Genomic DNA, 18146 nt, shown 5'->3' on the forward strand with positions numbered 1-18146 from the left:
TAGATTTTCACTTGCAACTTGCTTTAACATGTTTAACAGTGCATAAATTGTTGTCTAAAACAAAAGAGAATGATGCATTTTATGGCTGGATCTGTTTTATCACTTTCTGAATTGGACGTTGAAAATGAGCTTATCTCAGCCAGCAGAGAGGTCAAATCACAGTAATGCAAACTCAGTCAGAGACATAGATTTTCACTTGCAACTTGCTTTAACATGTTTAACAGTGCATGAAATGTTGTCTAAAACAAAAAAGAATGATGCATTTTATGGCTGGATCTTTTTTTATTACTTTCTGAATTGGACGTTGAAAATGAGCTTATCTCAGCCAGCAGAGAGGTCAAATCACAGTAATGCAAACTCAGTCAGAGACATAGATTTTCACTTGCAACTTGCTTTAACATGTTTAACAGTGCATGAAATGTTGTCTAAAACAAAAAGATAATGCTTTTTAGTGGCTGGAACTGGTTTTATCACATTCTGAATTAAACGTTGAAAATGAGCTTTTCAGAGCCAGCAGAGGTCAAAATAAGCAGTAATGCAAACTCAGTCATAGACATAGATTTTAACTTGCAACTTGCTTTAACATGTTTAACAGTGCATGAAATGTTATCTAAAACAAAAAGAATAATGCATTTTAGTGGCTGGATCTGGTTTTATCACTTTCTGAATTCAACGTTGAAAATGAGCTGTTCTCAGCCAGCAGAGGTCAAAATAAGCAGTAATGCAAACTCAGTCAGAGACATAGATTTTCACTTGCAACTTGCTTTAACATGTTTAACAGTGCATGAATTGTTGTCTAAAACAAAAAGAAAATGCTTTTTAGTGGCTGGAACTGGTTTTATCACATTCTGAATTGAACGTTGAAAATGAGCTTTTCAGAGCCAGCAGAGGTCAAAATAAGCAGTAATGCAAACTCAGTCATAGACATAGATTTTCACTTGCAACTTTCTTAAACATATTTAACAGTGCATGAAATGTTATCTAAAACAAAAAGAATAATGCATTTTAGTGGCTGGATCTGGTTTTATCACATTCTGTATTGGACGTTGTAAATGAGCTTTTCAGAGCCAGCAGAGGTCAAAATAAGCAGTAATGCAAACTCAGTCATAGACATAGATTTTCACTTGCAACTTGCTTTAACATGTTTAACAGTGCATGAAATGTTGTCTAAAACAAAAAGAATGATGCATTTTAGTGGCTGGATCTGGTTTTATCACTTTCTGAATTCAACGTTGAAAATGAGCTGTTCTCAGCCAGCAGAGGTCAAAATAAGCAGTAATGCAAACTCAGTCAGAGACATAGATTTTCACTTGCAACTTTCTTAAACATATTTAACAGTGCATGAAATGTTGTCTAAAACAAAAAGATAATGCTTTTTAGTGGCTGGAAATGGTTTTATCACATTCTGAATTGAACGTTGAAAATGAGCTTTTCAGAGCCAGCTGAGGTCAAAATAAGCAGTGATGCAAACTCAGTCATAGACATAGATTTTCACTTGCAACTTTCTTAAACATATTTAACAGTGCATGAAATGTTGTCTAAAACAAAAAGATAATGCTTTTTAGTGGCTGGAACTGGTTTTATCACATTCTGAATTGAACGTTGAAAATGAGCTTTTCAGAGCCAGCAGAGGTCAAAATAAGCAGTAATGCAAACTCAGTCATAGACATAGATTTTCACTTGCAACTTGCTTTAACATGTTTAACAGTGCATGAAATGTTGTCTAAAACAAAAAGAAAATGCTTTTTAGTGGCTGGATCTGGTTTTATCACATTCTGAATTGAACGTTGAAAATGAGCTTTTCAGAGCCAGCAGAGGTCAAAATAAGCACTAATGCAAACTCAGTCATAGACATAGATTTTCACTTGCAACTTGCTTTAACATGTTTAACAGTGCATGAAATGTTGTCTAAAACAAAAAGAAAATGCTTTTTAGTGGCTGGATCTGGTTTTATCACATTCTGAATTGAACGTTGAAAATGAGCTTTTTAGAGCCAGCAGAGGTCAAAATAAGCAGTGATGCAAACTCAGTCATAGACATAGATTTTCACTTGCAACTTTCTTAAACATATTTAACAGTGCATGAAATGTTGTCTAAAACAAAAAGAAAATGCTTTTTAGTGGCTGGAACTGGTTTTATCAGATTCTGAATTGAACGTTGAAAATGAGCTTTTCAGAGCCAGCAGAGGTCAAAATAAGCAGTAATGCAAACTCAGTCAGAGACATAGATTTTCACTTGCAACTTGCTTTAACATGTTTAACAGTGCATGAAATGTTGTCTAAAACAAAAAGATAATGCTTTTTAGTGGCTGGAACTGGTTTTATCACATTCTGAATTGAACGTTGAAAATGAGCTTTTCAGAGCCAGCAGAGGTCAAAATAAGCAGTAATGCAAACTCAGTCATAGACATAGATTTTAACTTGCAACTTGCTTTAACATGTTTAACAGTGCATGAAATGTTATCTAAAACAAAAAGAATAATGCATTTTAGTGGCTGGATCTGGTTTTATCACTTTCTGAATTCAACGTTGAAAATGAGCTGTTCTCAGCCAGCAGAGGTCAAAATAAGCAGTGATGCAAACTCAGTCATAGACATAGATTTTCACTTGCAACTTTCTTAAACATATTTAACAGTGCATGAAATGTTGTCTAAAACAAAAAGAAAATGCTTTTTAGTGGCTGGAACTGGTTTTATCACATTCTGAATTGAACGTTGAAAATGAGCTTTTCAGAGCCAGCAGAGGTCAAAATAAGCAGTGATGCAAACTCAGTCATAGACATAGATTTTCACTTGCAACTTTCTTAAACATATTTAACAGTGTATGAAATGTTGTCTAAAACAAAAAGAAAATGCTTTTTAGTGGCTGGAACTGGTTTTATCACATTCTGAATTGAACGTTGAAAATGAGCTTTTCAGAGCCAGCAGAGGTCAAAATAAGCAGTAATGCAAACTCAGTCAGAGACATAGATTTTCACTTGCAACTTGCTTTAACATGTTTAACAGTGCATGAAATGTTGTCTAAAACAAAAAGATAATGCTTTTTAGTGGCTAGAACTGGTTTTATCACATTCTGAATTGAACGTTGAAAATGAGCTTTTCAGAGCCAGCAGAGGTCAAAATAAGCACTAATGCAAACTCAGTCATAGACATAGATTTTCACTTGCAACTTGCTTTAACATGTTTAACAGTGCATGAAATGTTATCTAAAACAAAAAGAATTATGCATTTTAGTGGCTGGATCTGGTTTTATCACATTCTGTATTGGACGTTGAAAATGAGCTTTTCAGAGCCAGCAGAGGTCAAAATAAGCAGTAATGCAAACTCAGTCATAGACATAGATTTTCACTTGCAACTTGCTTTAACATGTTTAACAATGCATGAAATGTTGTCTAAAACAAAAAGAAAATGCTTTTTAGTGGCTGGGACTGGTTTTATCACATTCTGAATTGAACGTTGAAAATGAGCTTTTCAGAGCCAGCAGAGGTCAAAATAAGCAGTAATGCAAACTCAGTCATAGACATAGATTTTCACTTGCAACTTTCTTAAACATATTTAACAGTGTATGAAATGTTGTCTAAAACAAAAAGAAAATGCTTTTTAGTGGCTGGAACTGGTTTTATCACATTCTGAATTGAACGTTGAAAATGAGCTTTTCAGAGCCAGCAGAGGTCAAAATAAGCAGTAATGCAAACTCAGTCAGAGACATAGATTTTCACTTGCAACTTGCTTTAACATGTTTAACAGTGCATGAAATGTTGTCTAAAACAAAAAGATAATGCTTTTTAGTGGCTGGAACTGGTTTTATCACATTCTGAATTGAACGTTGAAAATGAGCTTTTCAGAGCCAGCAGAGGTCAAAATAAGCACTAATGCAAACTCAGTCATAGACATAGATTTTCACTTGCAACTTGCTTTAACATATTTAACAGTGCATGAAATGTTATCTAAAACAAAAAGAATTATGCATTTTAGTGGCTGGATCTGGTTTTATCACATTCTGTATTGGACGTTGAAAATGAGCTTTTCAGAGCCAGCAGAGGTCAAAATAAGCAGTAATGCAAACTCAGTCAGAGACATAGATTTTCACTTGCAACTTGCTTTAACATGTTTAACAGTGCATGAAATGTTGTCTAAAACAAAAAGATAATGCTTTTTAGTGGCTGGAACTGGTTTTATCACATTCTGAATTGAACGTTGAAAATGAGCTTTTCAGAGCCAGCAGAGGTCAAAATAAGCACTAATGCAAACTCAGTCATAGACATAGATTTTCACTTGCAACTTGCTTTAACATATTTAACAGTGCATGAAATGTTATCTAAAACAAAAAGAATTATGCATTTTAGTGGCTGGATCTGGTTTTATCACATTCTGTATTGGACGTTGAAAATGAGCTTTTCAGAGCCAGCAGAGGTCAAAATAAGCAGTAATGCAAACTCAGTCAGAGACAAAGATTTTCACTTGCAACTTGCTTTAACATGTTTAACAGTGCATGAAATGTTGTCTAAAACAAAAAGAAAATGCTTTTTAGTGGCTGGAAATGGTTTTATCACATTCTGAATTGAACGTTGAAAATGAGCTTTTCAGAGCCAGCAGAGGTCAAAATAAGCAGTGATGCAAACTCAGTCATAGACATAGATTTTCACTTGCAACTTTCTTAAACATATTTACCAGTGCATGAAATGTTGTCTAAAACAAAAAGAAAATGCTTTTTAGTGGCTGGAACTGGTTTTATCACATTCTGAATTGAACGTTGAAAATGAGCTTTTCAGAGCCAGCAGAGGTCAAAATAAGCAGTAATGCAAACTCAGTCAGAGACATAGATTTTCACTTGCAACTTGCTTTAACATGTTTAACAGTGCATGAAATGTTGTCTAAAACAAAAAGATAATGCTTTTTAGTGGCTGGAACTGGTTTTATCACATTCTGAATTGAATGTTGAAAATGAGCTTTTCAGAGCCAGCAGAGGTCAAAATAAGCAGTAATGCAAACTCAGTCATAGACATAGATTTTAACTTGCAACTTGCTTTAACATGTTTAACAGTGCATGAATTGTTGTCTAAAACAAAAAGAAAATGCTTTTTAGTGGCTGGAAATGGTTTTATCACATTCTGAATTGAACGTTGAAAATGAGCTTTTCAGAGCCAGCAGAGGTCAAAATAAGCAGTAATGCAAACTCAGTCATAGACATAGATTTTAACTTGCAACTTGCTTTATCATGTTTAACAGTGCATGAAATGTTATCTAAAACAAAAAGAATAATGCATTTTAGTGGCTGGATCTGGTTTTATCACATTCTGTATTGGACGTTGAAAATGAGCTTTTCAGAGCCAGCAGAGGTCAAAATAAGCAGTGATGCAAACTCAGTCATAGACATAGATTTTCACTTGCAACTTGCTTTAACATGTTTAACAGTGCATGAAATGTTGTCTAAAACAAAAAGAAAATGCTTTTTAGTGGTTGGGACTGGTTTTATCACATTCTGAATTGAACGTTGAAAATGAGCTTTTCAGAGCCAGCAGAGGTCCAAATAAGCAGTAATGCAAACTCAGTCATAGACATAGATTTTCACTTGCAACTTGCTTTAACATGTTTAACAGTGCATGAAATGTTGTCTAAAACAAAAAGAAAATGCTTTTTAGTGGCTGGATCTGGTTTTATCACATTCTGAATTGAACGTTGAAAATGAGCTTTTCAGAGCCAGCAGAGGTCAAAATAAGCAGTAATGCAAACTCAGTCATAGACATAGATTTTCACTTGCAACTTGCTTTAACATGTTTAACAGTGCATGAAATGTTGTCTAAAACAAAAAGAATGATGCATTTTAGTGGCTGGATCTGGTTTTATCACTTTCTGAATTCAACGTTGAAAATGAGCTTTTCACAGCCAGCAGAGGTCAAAATAAGCAGTAATGCAAACTCAGTCGTAGACATAGATTTTCACTTGCAACTTGCTTTAACATGTTTAACAGTGCATGAAATGTTGTCTAAAACAAAAAGAAAATACTTTTTAGTGGCTGGAACTGGTTTTATCACATTCTGAATTGGACGCTGAAAATGAGCTTTTCAGAGCCAGCAGAGGTCAAAATAAGCAGTAATGCAAACTCAGTCAGAGACAAAGATTTTCACTTGCAACTTGCTTTAACATGTTTAACAGTGCATGAAATGTTGTCTAAAACAAAAAGAAAATGCTTTTTAGTGGCTGGAAATGGTTTTATCACATTCTGAATTGAACGTTGAAAATGAGCTTTTCAGAGCCAGCAGAGGTCAAAATAAGCAGTGATGCAAACTCAGTCATAGACATAGATTTTCACTTGCAACTTTCTTAAACATATTTAACAGTGCATGAAATGTTGTCTAAAACAAAAAGAAAATGCTTTTTAGTGGCTGGAACTGGTTTTATCAGATTCTGAATTGAACGTTGAAAATGAGCTTTTCAGAGCCAGCAGAAGTCAAAATAAGCAGTAATGCAAACTCAGTCATAGACATAGATTTTCACTTGCAACTTGCTTTAACATGTTTAACAGTGCATGAAATGTTGTCTAAAACAAAAAGAAAATGCTTTTTAGTGGCTGGAAATGGTTTTATCACATTCTGAATTGAACGTTGAAAATGAGCTTTTCAGAGCCAGCAGAGGTCAAAATAAGCAGTAATGCAAACTCAGTCATAGACATAGATTTTCACTTGCAACTTGCTTTAACATGTTTAACAGTGCATGAAATGTTGTCTAAAACAAAAAGAAAATGCTTTTTAGTGGCTGGAAATGGTTTTATCACATTCTGAATTGAACGTTGAAAATGAGCTTTTCAGAGCCAGCAGAGGTCAAAATAAGCAGTAATGCAAACTCAGTCAGAGACAAAGATTTTCACTTGCAACTTGCTTTAACATGTTTAACAGTGCATGAAATGTTGTCTAAAACAAAAAGAAAATGCTTTTTAGTGGCTGGAAATGGTTTTATCACATTCTGAATTGAACGTTGAAAATGAGCTTTTCAGAGCCAGCAGAGGTCAAAATAAGCAGTGATGCAAACTCAGTCATAGACATAGATTTTCACTTGCAACTTTCTTAAACATATTTAACAGTGCATGAAATGTTGTCTAAAACAAAAAGAAAATGCTTTTTAGTGGCTGGAACTGGTTTTATCACATTCTGAATTGAACGTTGAAAATGAGCTTTTCAGAGCCAGCAGAGGTCAAAATAAGCAGTAATGCAAACTCAGTCAGAGACATAGATTTTCACTTGCAACTTGCTTTAACATGTTTAACAGTGCATGAAATGTTGTCTAAAACAAAAAGATAATGCTTTTTAGTGGCTGGAACTGGTTTTATCCCATTCTGAATTGATCGTTGAAAATGAGCTTTTCAGAGCCAGCAGAGGTCAAAATAAGCAGTAATGCAAACTTAGTCATAGACATAGATTTTAACTTGCAACTTGCTTTAACATGTTTAACAGTGCATGAAATGTTATCTAAAACAAAAAGAATAATGTATTTTAGTGGCTGGATCTGGTTTTATCACTTTCTGAATTCAACGTTGAAAATGAGCTGTTCTCAGCCAGCAGAGGTCAAAATAAGCAGTAATGCAAACTCAGTCAGAGACATAGATTTTCACTTGCAACTTGCTTTAACATGTTTAACAGTGCATGAATTGTTGTCTAAAACAAAAAGAAAATGCTTTTTAGTGGCTGGAAATGGTTTTATCACATTCTGAATTGAACGTTGAAAATGAGCTTTTCAGAGCCAGCAGAGGTCAAAATAAGCAGTGATGCAAACTCAGTCATAGACATAGATTTTCACTTGCAACTTTCTTAAACATATTTAACAGTGCATGAAATGTTGTCTAAAACAAAAAGAAAATGCTTTTTAGTGGCTGGAACTGGTTTTATCACATTCTGAATTGAACGTTGAAAATGAGCTTTTCAGAGCCAGCAGAGGTCAAAATAAGCAGTAATGCAAACTCAGTCAGAGACATAGATTTTCACTTGCAACTTGCTTTAACATGTTTAACAGTGCATGAAATGTTGTCTAAAACAAAAAGATAATGCTTTTTAGTGGCTGGAACTGGTTTTATCACATTCTGAATTGAACGTTGAAAATGAGCTTTTCAGAGCCAGCAGAGGTCAAAATAAGCAGTAATGCAAACTCAGTCATAGACATAGATTTTCACTTGCAACTTGCTTTAACATGTTTAACAGTGCATGAAATGTTGTCTAAAACAAAAAGAAAATGCTTTTTAGTGGCTGGATCTGGTTTTATCACATTCTGAATTGAACGTTGAAAATGAGCTTTTCAGAGCCAGCAGAGGTCAAAATAAGCACTAATGCAAACTCAGTCATAGACATAGATTTTCACTTGCAAATTGCTTTAACATGTTTAACAGTGCATGAATTGTTGTCTAAAACAAAAAGAAAATGCTTTTTAGTGGCTGGAACTGGTTTTATCACATTCTGAATTGAACGTTGAAAATGAGCTTTTTAGAGCCAGCAGAGGTCAAAATAAGCAGTGATGCAAACTCAGTCATAGACATAGATTTTCACTTGCAACTTTCTTAAACATATTTAACAGTGCATGAAATGTTGTCTAAAACAAAAAGAAAATGCTTTTTAGTGGCTGGAACTGGTTTTATCACATTCTGAATTGAACGTTGAAAATTAGCTTTTCAGAGCCAGCAGAGGTCAAAATAAGCAGTAATGCAAACTCAGTCAGAGACATAGATTTTCACTTGCAACTTGCTTTAACATGTTTAACAGTGCATGAAATGTTGTCTAAAACAAAAAGATAATGCTTTTTAGTGGCTGGAACTGGTTTTATCACATTCTGAATTGAACGTTGAAAATGAGCTTTTCAGAGCCAGCAGAGGTCAAAATAAGCAGTAATGCAAACTCAGTCATAGACATAGATTTTAACTTGCAACTTGCTTTAACATGTTTAACAGTGCATGAAATGTTATCTAAAACAAAAAGAATAATGCATTTTAGTGGCTGGATCTGGTTTTATCACATTCTGTATTGGACGTTGAAAATGAGCTTTTCAGATCCAGCAGAGGTCAAAATAAACAGTAATGCAAACTTAGTCAGAGACATAGATTTTCACTTGCAACTTGCTTTAACATGTTTAACAGTGCATGAAATGTTGTCTAAAACAAAAAGAAAATGTGTTTTAGTGGCTGGATCTGGTTTTATCACATTCTGAATTGAACGTTGAAAATGAGCTTTTCAGAGCCAGCAGAGGTCAAAATAAGCAGTAATGCAAACTCAGTCATAGACATAGATTTTCACTTGCAACTTGCTTTAACATGTTTAACAGTGCATGAAATGTTGTCTAAAACAAAAAGAATGATGCATTTTAGTGGCTGGAACTGGTTTTATCACATTCTGAATTCAACGTTGAAAATGAGCTTTTCAGAGCCAGCAGAGGTCAAAATAAGCAGTAATGCAAACTCAGTCATAGACATAGATTTTAACTTGCAACTTGCTTTAACATGTTTAACAGTGCATGAAATGTTGTCTAAAACAAAAAGAAAATGCTTTTTAGTGGCTGGATCTGGTTTTATCACATTCTGAATTGAACGTTGAAAATGAGCTTTTCAGAGCCAGCAGAGGTCAAAATAAGCAGTAATGCAAACTCAGTCATAGACATAGATTTTCACTTGCAACTTGCTTTAACATGTTTAACAGTGCATGAAATGTTGTCTAAAACAAAAAGAATGATGCATTTTAGTGGCTGGAACTGGTTTTATCACATTCTGAATTGAACGTTGAAAATGAGCTTTTCAGAGCCAGCAGAGGTCAAAATAAGCAGTAATGCAAACTCAGTCATAGACATAGATTTTAACTTGCAACTTGCTTTAACATGTTTAACAGTGCATGAAATGTTATCTAAAACAAAAAGAATAATGCATTTTAGTGGCTGGATCTGGTTTTATCACATTCTGTATTGGACGTTGAAAATGAGCTTTTCAGAGCCAGCAGAGGTCAAAATAAGCAGTAATGCAAACTCAGTCATAGACATAGATTTTCACTTGCAACTTGCTTTAACATGTTTAACAGTGCATGAAATGTTGTCTAAAACAAAAAGAATGATGCATTTTAGTGGCTGGATCTGGTTTTATCACTTTCTGAATTCAACGTTGAAAATGAGCTGTTCTCAGCCAGCAGAGGTCAAAATAAGCAGTAATGCAAACTCAGTCAAAGACATAGATTTTCACTTGCAACTTGCTTTAACATGTTTCACAGTGCATGAAATGTTGTCTAAAACAAAAAGAAAATGCTTTTTAGTGGCTGGGACTGGTTTTATCACATTCTGAATTGAACGTTGAAAATGAGCTTTTCAGAGCCAGCAGAGGTCAAAATAAGCAGTAATGCAAACTCAGTCAGAGACATAGATTTTCACTTGCAACTTGCTTTAACATGTTTAACAGTGCATGAAATGTTGTTTAAAACAAAAAGAAAATGCTTTTTAGTGGCTGGATCTGGTTTTATCACATTCTGAATTGAACGTTGAAAATGAGCTTTTCAGAGCCAGCAGAGGTCAAAATAAGCAGTAATGCAAACTCAGTCATAGACATAGATTTTCACTTGCAACTTGCTTTAACATGTTTAACAGTGCATAAATTGTTGTCTAAAACAAAAAAGAATGATGCATTGTATGGCTGGATCTGTTTTATCACTTTCTGAATTGGACGTTGAAAATGAGCTTATCTCAGCCAGCAGAGAGGTCAAATCACAGTAATGCAAACTCAGTCAGAGACATAGATTTTCACTTGCAACTTGCTTTAACATGTTTAACAGTGCATGAAATGTTGTCTAAAACAAAAAAGAATGATGCATTTTATGGCTGGATCTTTTTTTATTACTTTCTGAATTGGACGTTGAAAATGAGCTTATCTCAGCCAGCAGAGAGGTCAAATCACAGTAATGCAAACTCAGTCAGAGACATAGATTTTCACTTGCAACTTGCTTTAACATGTTTAACAGTGCATGAAATGTTGTCTAAAACAAAAAGATAATGCTTTTTAGTGGCTGGAACTGGTTTTATCACATTCTGAATTGAACGTTGAAAATGAGCTTTTCAGAGCCAGCAGAGGTCAAAATAAGCAGTAATGCAAACTCAGTCATAGACATAGATTTTAACTTGCAACTTGCTTTAACATGTTTAACAGTGCATGAAATGTTATCTAAAACAAAAAGAATAATGCATTTTAGTGGCTGGATCTGGTTTTATCACATTCTGTATTGGACGTTGAAAATGAGCTTTTCAGATCCAGCAGAGGTCAAAATAAACAGTAATGCAAACTTAGTCAGAGACATAGATTTTCACTTGCAACTTGCTTTAACATGTTTAACAGTGCATGAAATGTTGTCTAAAACAAAAAGAAAATGCGTTTTAGTGGCTGGATCTGGTTTTATCACATTCTGAATTGAACGTTGAAAATGAGCTTTTCAGAGCCAGCAGAGGTCAAAATAAGCAGTAATGCAAACTCAGTCATAGACATAGATTTTCACTTGCAACTTGCTTTAACATGTTTAACAGTGCATGAAATGTTGTCTAAAACAAAAAGAATGATGCATTTTAGTGGCTGGAACTGGTTTTATCACATTCTGAATTCAACGTTGAAAATGAGCTTTTCAGAGCCAGCAGAGGTCAAAATAAGCAGTAATGCAAACTCAGTCATAGACATAGATTTTAACTTGCAACTTGCTTTAACATGTTTAACAGTGCATGAAATGTTGTCTAAAACAAAAAGAAAATGCTTTTTAGTGGCTGGATCTGGTTTTATCACATTCTGAATTGAACGTTGAAAATGAGCTTTTCAGAGCCAGCAGAGGTCAAAATAAGCAGTAATGCAAACTCAGTCATAGACATAGATTTTCACTTGCAACTTGCTTTAACATGTTTAACAGTGCATGAAATGTTGTCTAAAACAAAAAGAATGATGCATTTTAGTGGCTGGAACTGGTTTTATCACATTCTGAATTGAACGTTGAAAATGAGCTTTTCAGAGCCAGCAGAGGTCAAAATAAGCAGTAATGCAAACTCAGTCATAGACATAGATTTTAACTTGCAACTTGCTTTAACATGTTTAACAGTGCATGAAATGTTATCTAAAACAAAAAGAATAATGCATTTTAGTGGCTGGATCTGGTTTTATCACATTCTGTATTGGACGTTGAAAATGAGCTTTTCAGAGCCAGCAGAGGTCAAAATAAGCAGTAATGCAAACTCAGTCATAGACATAGATTTTCACTTGCAACTTGCTTTAACATGTTTAACAGTGCATGAAATGTTGTCTAAAACAAAAAGAATGATGCATTTTAGTGGCTGGATCTGGTTTTATCACTTTCTGAATTCAACGTTGAAAATGAGCTGTTCTCAGCCAGCAGAGGTCAAAATAAGCAGTAATGCAAACTCAGTCAAAGACATAGATTTTCACTTGCAACTTGCTTTAACATGTTTCACAGTGCATGAAATGTTGTCTAAAACAAAAAGAAAATGCTTTTTAGTGGCTGGGACTGGTTTTATCACATTCTGAATTGAACGTTGAAAATGAGCTTTTCAGAGCCAGCAGAGGTCAAAATAAGCAGTAATGCAAACTCAGTCAGAGACATAGATTTTCACTTGCAACTTGCTTTAACATGTTTAACAGTGCATGAAATGTTGTTTAAAACAAAAAGAAAATGCTTTTTAGTGGCTGGATCTGGTTTTATCACATTCTGAATTGAACGTTGAAAATGAGCTTTTCAGAGCCAGCAGAGGTCAAAATAAGCAGTAATGCAAACTCAGTCATAGACATAGATTTTCACTTGCAACTTGCTTTAACATGTTTAACAGTGCATAAATTGTTGTCTAAAACAAAAAAGAATGATGCATTGTATGGCTGGATCTGTTTTATCACTTTCTGAATTGGACGTTGAAAATGAGCTTATCTCAGCCAGCAGAGAGGTCAAATCACAGTAATGCAAACTCAGTCAGAGACATAGATTTTCACTTGCAACTTGCTTTAACATGTTTAACAGTGCATGAAATGTTGTCTAAAACAAAAAAGAATGATGCATTTTATGGCTGGATCTTTTTTTATTACTTTCTGAATTGGACGTTGAAAATGAGCTTATCTCAGCCAGCAGAGAGGTCAAATCACAGTAATGCAAACTCAGTCAGAGACATAGATTTTCACTTGCAACTTGCTTTAACATGTTTAACAGTGCATGAAATGTTGTCTAAAACAAAAAGATAATGCTTTTTAGTGGCTGGAACTGGTTTTATCACATTCTGAATTAAACGTTGAAAATGAGCTTTTCAGAGCCAGCAGAGGTCAAAATAAGCAGTAATGCAAACTCAGTCATAGACATAGATTTTAACTTGCAACTTGCTTTAACATGTTTAACAGTGCATGAAATGTTATCTAAAACAAAAAGAATAATGCATTTTAGTGGCTGGATCTGGTTTTATCACTTTCTGAATTCAACGTTGAAAATGAGCTGTTCTCAGCCAGCAGAGGTCAAAATAAGCAGTAATGCAAACTCAGGCAGAGACATAGATTTTCACTTGCAACTTGCTTTAACATGTTTAACAGTGCATGAATTGTTGTCTAAAACAAAAAGAAAATGCTTTTTAGTGGCTGGAAATGGTTTTATCACATTCTGAATTGAACGTTGAAAATGAGCTTTTCAGAGCCAGCAGAGGTCAAAATAAGCAGTGATGCAAACTCAGTCATAGACATAGATTTTCACTTGCAACTTTCTTAAACATATTTAACAGTGCATGAAATGTTGTCTAAAACAAAAAGAAAATGCTTTTTAGTGGCTGGAACTGGTTTTATCACATTCTGAATTGAACGTTGAAAATGAGCTTTTCAGAGCCAGCAGAGGTCAAAATAAGCAGTGATGCAAACTCAGTCATAGACATAGATTTTCACTTGCAACTTTCTTAAACATATTTAACAGTGTATGAAATGTTGTCTAAAACAAAAAGAAAATGCTTTTTAGTGGCTGGAACTGGTTTTATCACATTCTGAATTGAACGTTGAAAATGAGCTTTTCAGAGCCAGCAGAGGTCAAAATAAGCAGTAATGCAAACTCAGTCAGAGACATAGATTTTCACTTGCAACTTGCTTTAACATGTTTAACAGTGCATGAAATGTTGTCTAAAACAAAAAGATAATGCTTTTTAGTGGCTGGAACTGGTTTTATCACATTCTGAATTGAACGTTGAAAATGAGCTTTTCAGAGCCAGCAGAGGTCAAAATAAGCAGTAATGCAAACTCAGTCATAGACATAGATTTTAACTTGCAACTTGCTTTAACATGTTTAACAGTGCATGAAATGTTATCTAAAACAAAAAGAATAATGCATTTTAGTGGCTGGATCTGGTTTTATCACATTCTGTATTGGACGTTGAAAATGAGTTTTTCAGAGCCAGCAGAGGTCAAAATAAGCAGTAATGCAAACTCAGTCAGAGACATAGATTTTCACTTGCAACTTGCTTTAACATGTTTAACAGTGCATAAATTGTTGTCTAAAACAAAAAAGAATGATGCATTTTATGGCTGGATCTGTTTTATCACTTTCTGAATTGGACGTTGAAAATGAGCTTATCTCAGCCAGCAGAGAGGTCAAATCACAGTAATGCAAACTCAGTCAGAGACATAGATTTTCACTTGCAACTTGCTTTAACATGTTTAACAGTGCATGAAATGTTGTCTAAAACAAAAAAGAATGATGCATTTTATGGTTGGATCTTTTTTTATTACTTTCTGAATTGGACGTTGAAAATGAGCTTATCTCAGCCAGCAGAGAGGTCAAATCACAGTAATGCAAACTCAGTCAGAGACATAGATTTTCACTTGCAACTTGCTTTAACATGTTTAACAGTGCATGAAATGTTGTCTAAAACAAAAAGATAATGCTTTTTAGTGGCTGGAACTGGTTTTATCACATTCTGAATTGAACGTTGAAAATGAGCTTTTCAGAGCCAGCAGAGGTCAAAATAAGCAGTAATGCAAACTCAGTCATAGACATAGATTTTAACTTGCAACTTGCTTTAACATGTTTAACAGTGCATGAAATGTTATCTAAAACAAAAAGAATAATGCATTTTAGTGGCTGGATCTGGTTTTATCACTTTATGAATTCAACGTTGAAAATGAGCTGTTCTCAGCCAGCAGAGGTCAAAATAAGCAGTAATGCAAACTCAGTCAGAGACATAGATTTTCACTTGCAACTTGCTTTAACATGTTTAACAGTGCATGAATTGTTGTCTAAAACAAAAAGAAAATGCTTTTTAGTGGCTGGAAATGGTTTTATCACATTCTGAATTGAACGTTGAAAATGAGCTTTTCAGAGCCAGCAGAGGTCAAAATAAGCAGTGATGCAAACTCAGTCATAGACATAGATTTTCACTTGCAACTTTCTTAAACATATTTAACAGTGCATGAAATGTTGTCTAAAACAAAAAGAAAATGCTTTTTAGTGGCTGGAACTGGTTTTATCACATTCTGAATTGAACGTTGAAAATGAGCTTTTCAGAGCCAGCAGAGGTCAAAATAAGCAGTAATGCAAACTCAGTCATAGACATAGATTTTAACATGCAACTTGCTTTAACATGTTTAACAGTGCATGAAATGTTATCTAAAACAAAAAGAATTATGCATTTTAGTGGCTGGATCTGGTTTTATCACATTCTGTATTGGACGTTGAAAATGAGCTTTTCAGAGCCAGCAGAGGTCAAAATAAGCAGTAATGCAAACTCAGTCATAGACATAGATTTTCACTTGCAACTTGCTTTAACATGTTTCACAGTGCATGAAATGTTGTCTAAAACAAAAAGAAAATGCTTTTTAGTGGCTGGGACTGGTTTTATCACATTCTGAATTGAACGTTGAAAATGAGCTTTTCAGAGCCAGCAGAGGTCAAAATAAGCAGTAATGCAAACTCAGTCAGAGACATAGATTTTCACTTGCAACTTGCTTTAACATGTTTAACAGTGCATGAAATGTTGTTTAAAACAAAAAGAAAATGCTTTTTAGTGGCTGGATCTGGTTTTATCACATTCTGAATTGAACGTTGAAAATGAGCTTTTCAGAGCCAGCAGAGGTCAAAATAAGCAGTAATGCAAACTCAGTCATAGACATAGATTTTCACTTGCAACTTGCTTTAACATGTTTAACAGTGCATAAATTGTTGTCTAAAACAAAAAAGAATGATGCATTGTATGGCTGGATCTGTTTTATCACTTTCTGAATTGGACGTTGAAAATGAGCTTATCTCAGCCAGCAGAGAGGTCAAATCACAGTAATGCAAACTCAGTCAGAGACATAGATTTTCACTTGCAACTTGCTTTAACATGTTTAACAGTGCATGAAATGTTGTCTAAAACAAAAAAGAATGATGCATTTTATGGCTGGATCTTTTTTTATTACTTTCTGAATTGGACGTTGAAAATGAGCTTATCTCAGCCAGCAGAGAGGTCAAATCACAGTAATGCAAACTCAGTCAGAGACATAGATTTTCACTTGCAACTTTCTTAAACATATTTAACAGTGTATGAAATGTTGTCTAAAACAAAAAGAAAATGCTTTTTAGTAGCTGGAACTGGTTTTATCACATTCTGAATTGAACGTTGAAAATGAGCTTTTCAGAGCCAGCAGAGGTCAAAATAAGCAGTAATGCAAACTCAGTCAGAGACATAGATTTTCACTTGCAACTTGCTTTAACATGTTTAACAGTGCATGAAATGTTGTCTAAAACAAAAAGATAATGCTTTTTAGTGGCTGGAACTGGTTTTATCACATTCTGAATTGAACGTTGAAAATGAGCTTTTCAGAGCCAGCAGAGGTCAAAATAAGCACTAATGCAAACTCAGTCATAGACATAGATTTTCACTTGCAACTTGCTTTAACATATTTAACAGTGCATGAAATGTTATCTAAAACAAAAAGAATTATGCATTTTAGTGGCTGGATCTGGTTTTATCACATTCTGTATTGGACGTTGAAAATGAGCTTTTCAGAGCCAGCAGAGGTCAAAATAAGCAGTAATGCAAACTCAGTCAGAGACATAGATTTTCACTTGCAACTTGCTTTAACATGTTTAACAGTGCATTAAATGTTGTCTAAAACAAAAAGATAATGCTTTTTAGTGGCTGGAACTGGTTTTATCACATTCTGAATTGAACGTTGAAAATGAGCTTTTCAGAGCCAGCAGAGGTCAAAATAAGCAGTAATGCAAACTCAGTCATAGACATAGATTTTCACTTGCAACTTTCTTAAACATATTTAACAGTGTATGAAATGTTGTCTAAAACAAAAAGAAAATGCTTTTTAGTAGCTGGAACTGGTTTTATCACATTCTGAATTGAACGTTGAAAATGAGCTTTTCAGAGCCAGCAGAGGTCAAAATAAGCAGTAATGCAAACTCAGTCAGAGACATAGATTTTCACTTGCAACTTGCTTTAACATGTTTAACAGTGCATGAAATGTTGTCTAAAACAAAAAGATAATGCTTTTTAGTGGCTGGAACTGGTTTTATCACATTCTGAATTGAACGTTGAAAATGAGCTTTTCAGAGCCAGCAGAGGTCAAAATAAGCACTAATGCAAACTCAGTCATAGACATAGATTTTCACTTGCAACTTGCTTTAACATATTTAACAGTGCATGAAATGTTATCTAAAACAAAAAGAATTATGCATTTTAGTGGCTGGATCTGGTTTTATCACATTCTGTATTGGACGTTGAAAATGAGCTTTTCAGAGCCAGCAGAGGTCAAAATAAGCAGTAATGCAAACTCAGTCAGAGACATAGATTTTCACTTGCAACTTGCTTTAACATGTTTAACAGTGCATTAAATGTTGTCTAAAACAAAAAGATAATGCTTTTTAGTGGCTGGAACTGGTTTTATCACATTCTGAATTGAACGTTGAAAATGAGCTTTTCAGAGCCAGCAGAGGTCAAAATAAGCACTAATGCAAACTCAGTCAAAGACATAGATTTTCACTTGCAACTTGCTTTAACATATTTAACAGTGCATGAAATGTTATCTAAAACAAAAAGAATTATGCATTTTAGTGGCTGGATCTGGTTTTATCACATTCTGTATTGGACGTTGAAAATGAGCTTTTCAGAGCCAGCAGAGGTCAAAATAAGCAGTAATGCA

At 34.4% G+C, this 18146-nt stretch overlaps 1 long non-coding RNA gene across 1 annotated transcript; it reads left to right on the forward strand.

Annotated features, from left to right (window-relative positions):
* Positions 1-7087: 7087 nt before the first annotated feature.
* On the forward strand, positions 7088-17847 carry LOC147841023 (uncharacterized). The gene is made up of 5 exons (XR_015505830.1): positions 7088-7929; positions 8300-8374; positions 15607-15914; positions 16472-17026; positions 17213-17847. It is a non-coding gene; the product is annotated as an uncharacterized LOC147841023 (long non-coding RNA).
* Positions 17848-18146: the final 299 nt, after the last annotated feature.

This window comes from Danio rerio, chromosome 13 (assembly GCF_052040795.2).
Source record: "Danio rerio strain M-AB ecotype USA chromosome 13, GRCz13ab, whole genome shotgun sequence".
Classification (NCBI taxonomy): Eukaryota; Metazoa; Chordata; class Actinopteri; order Cypriniformes; family Danionidae; genus Danio; species Danio rerio.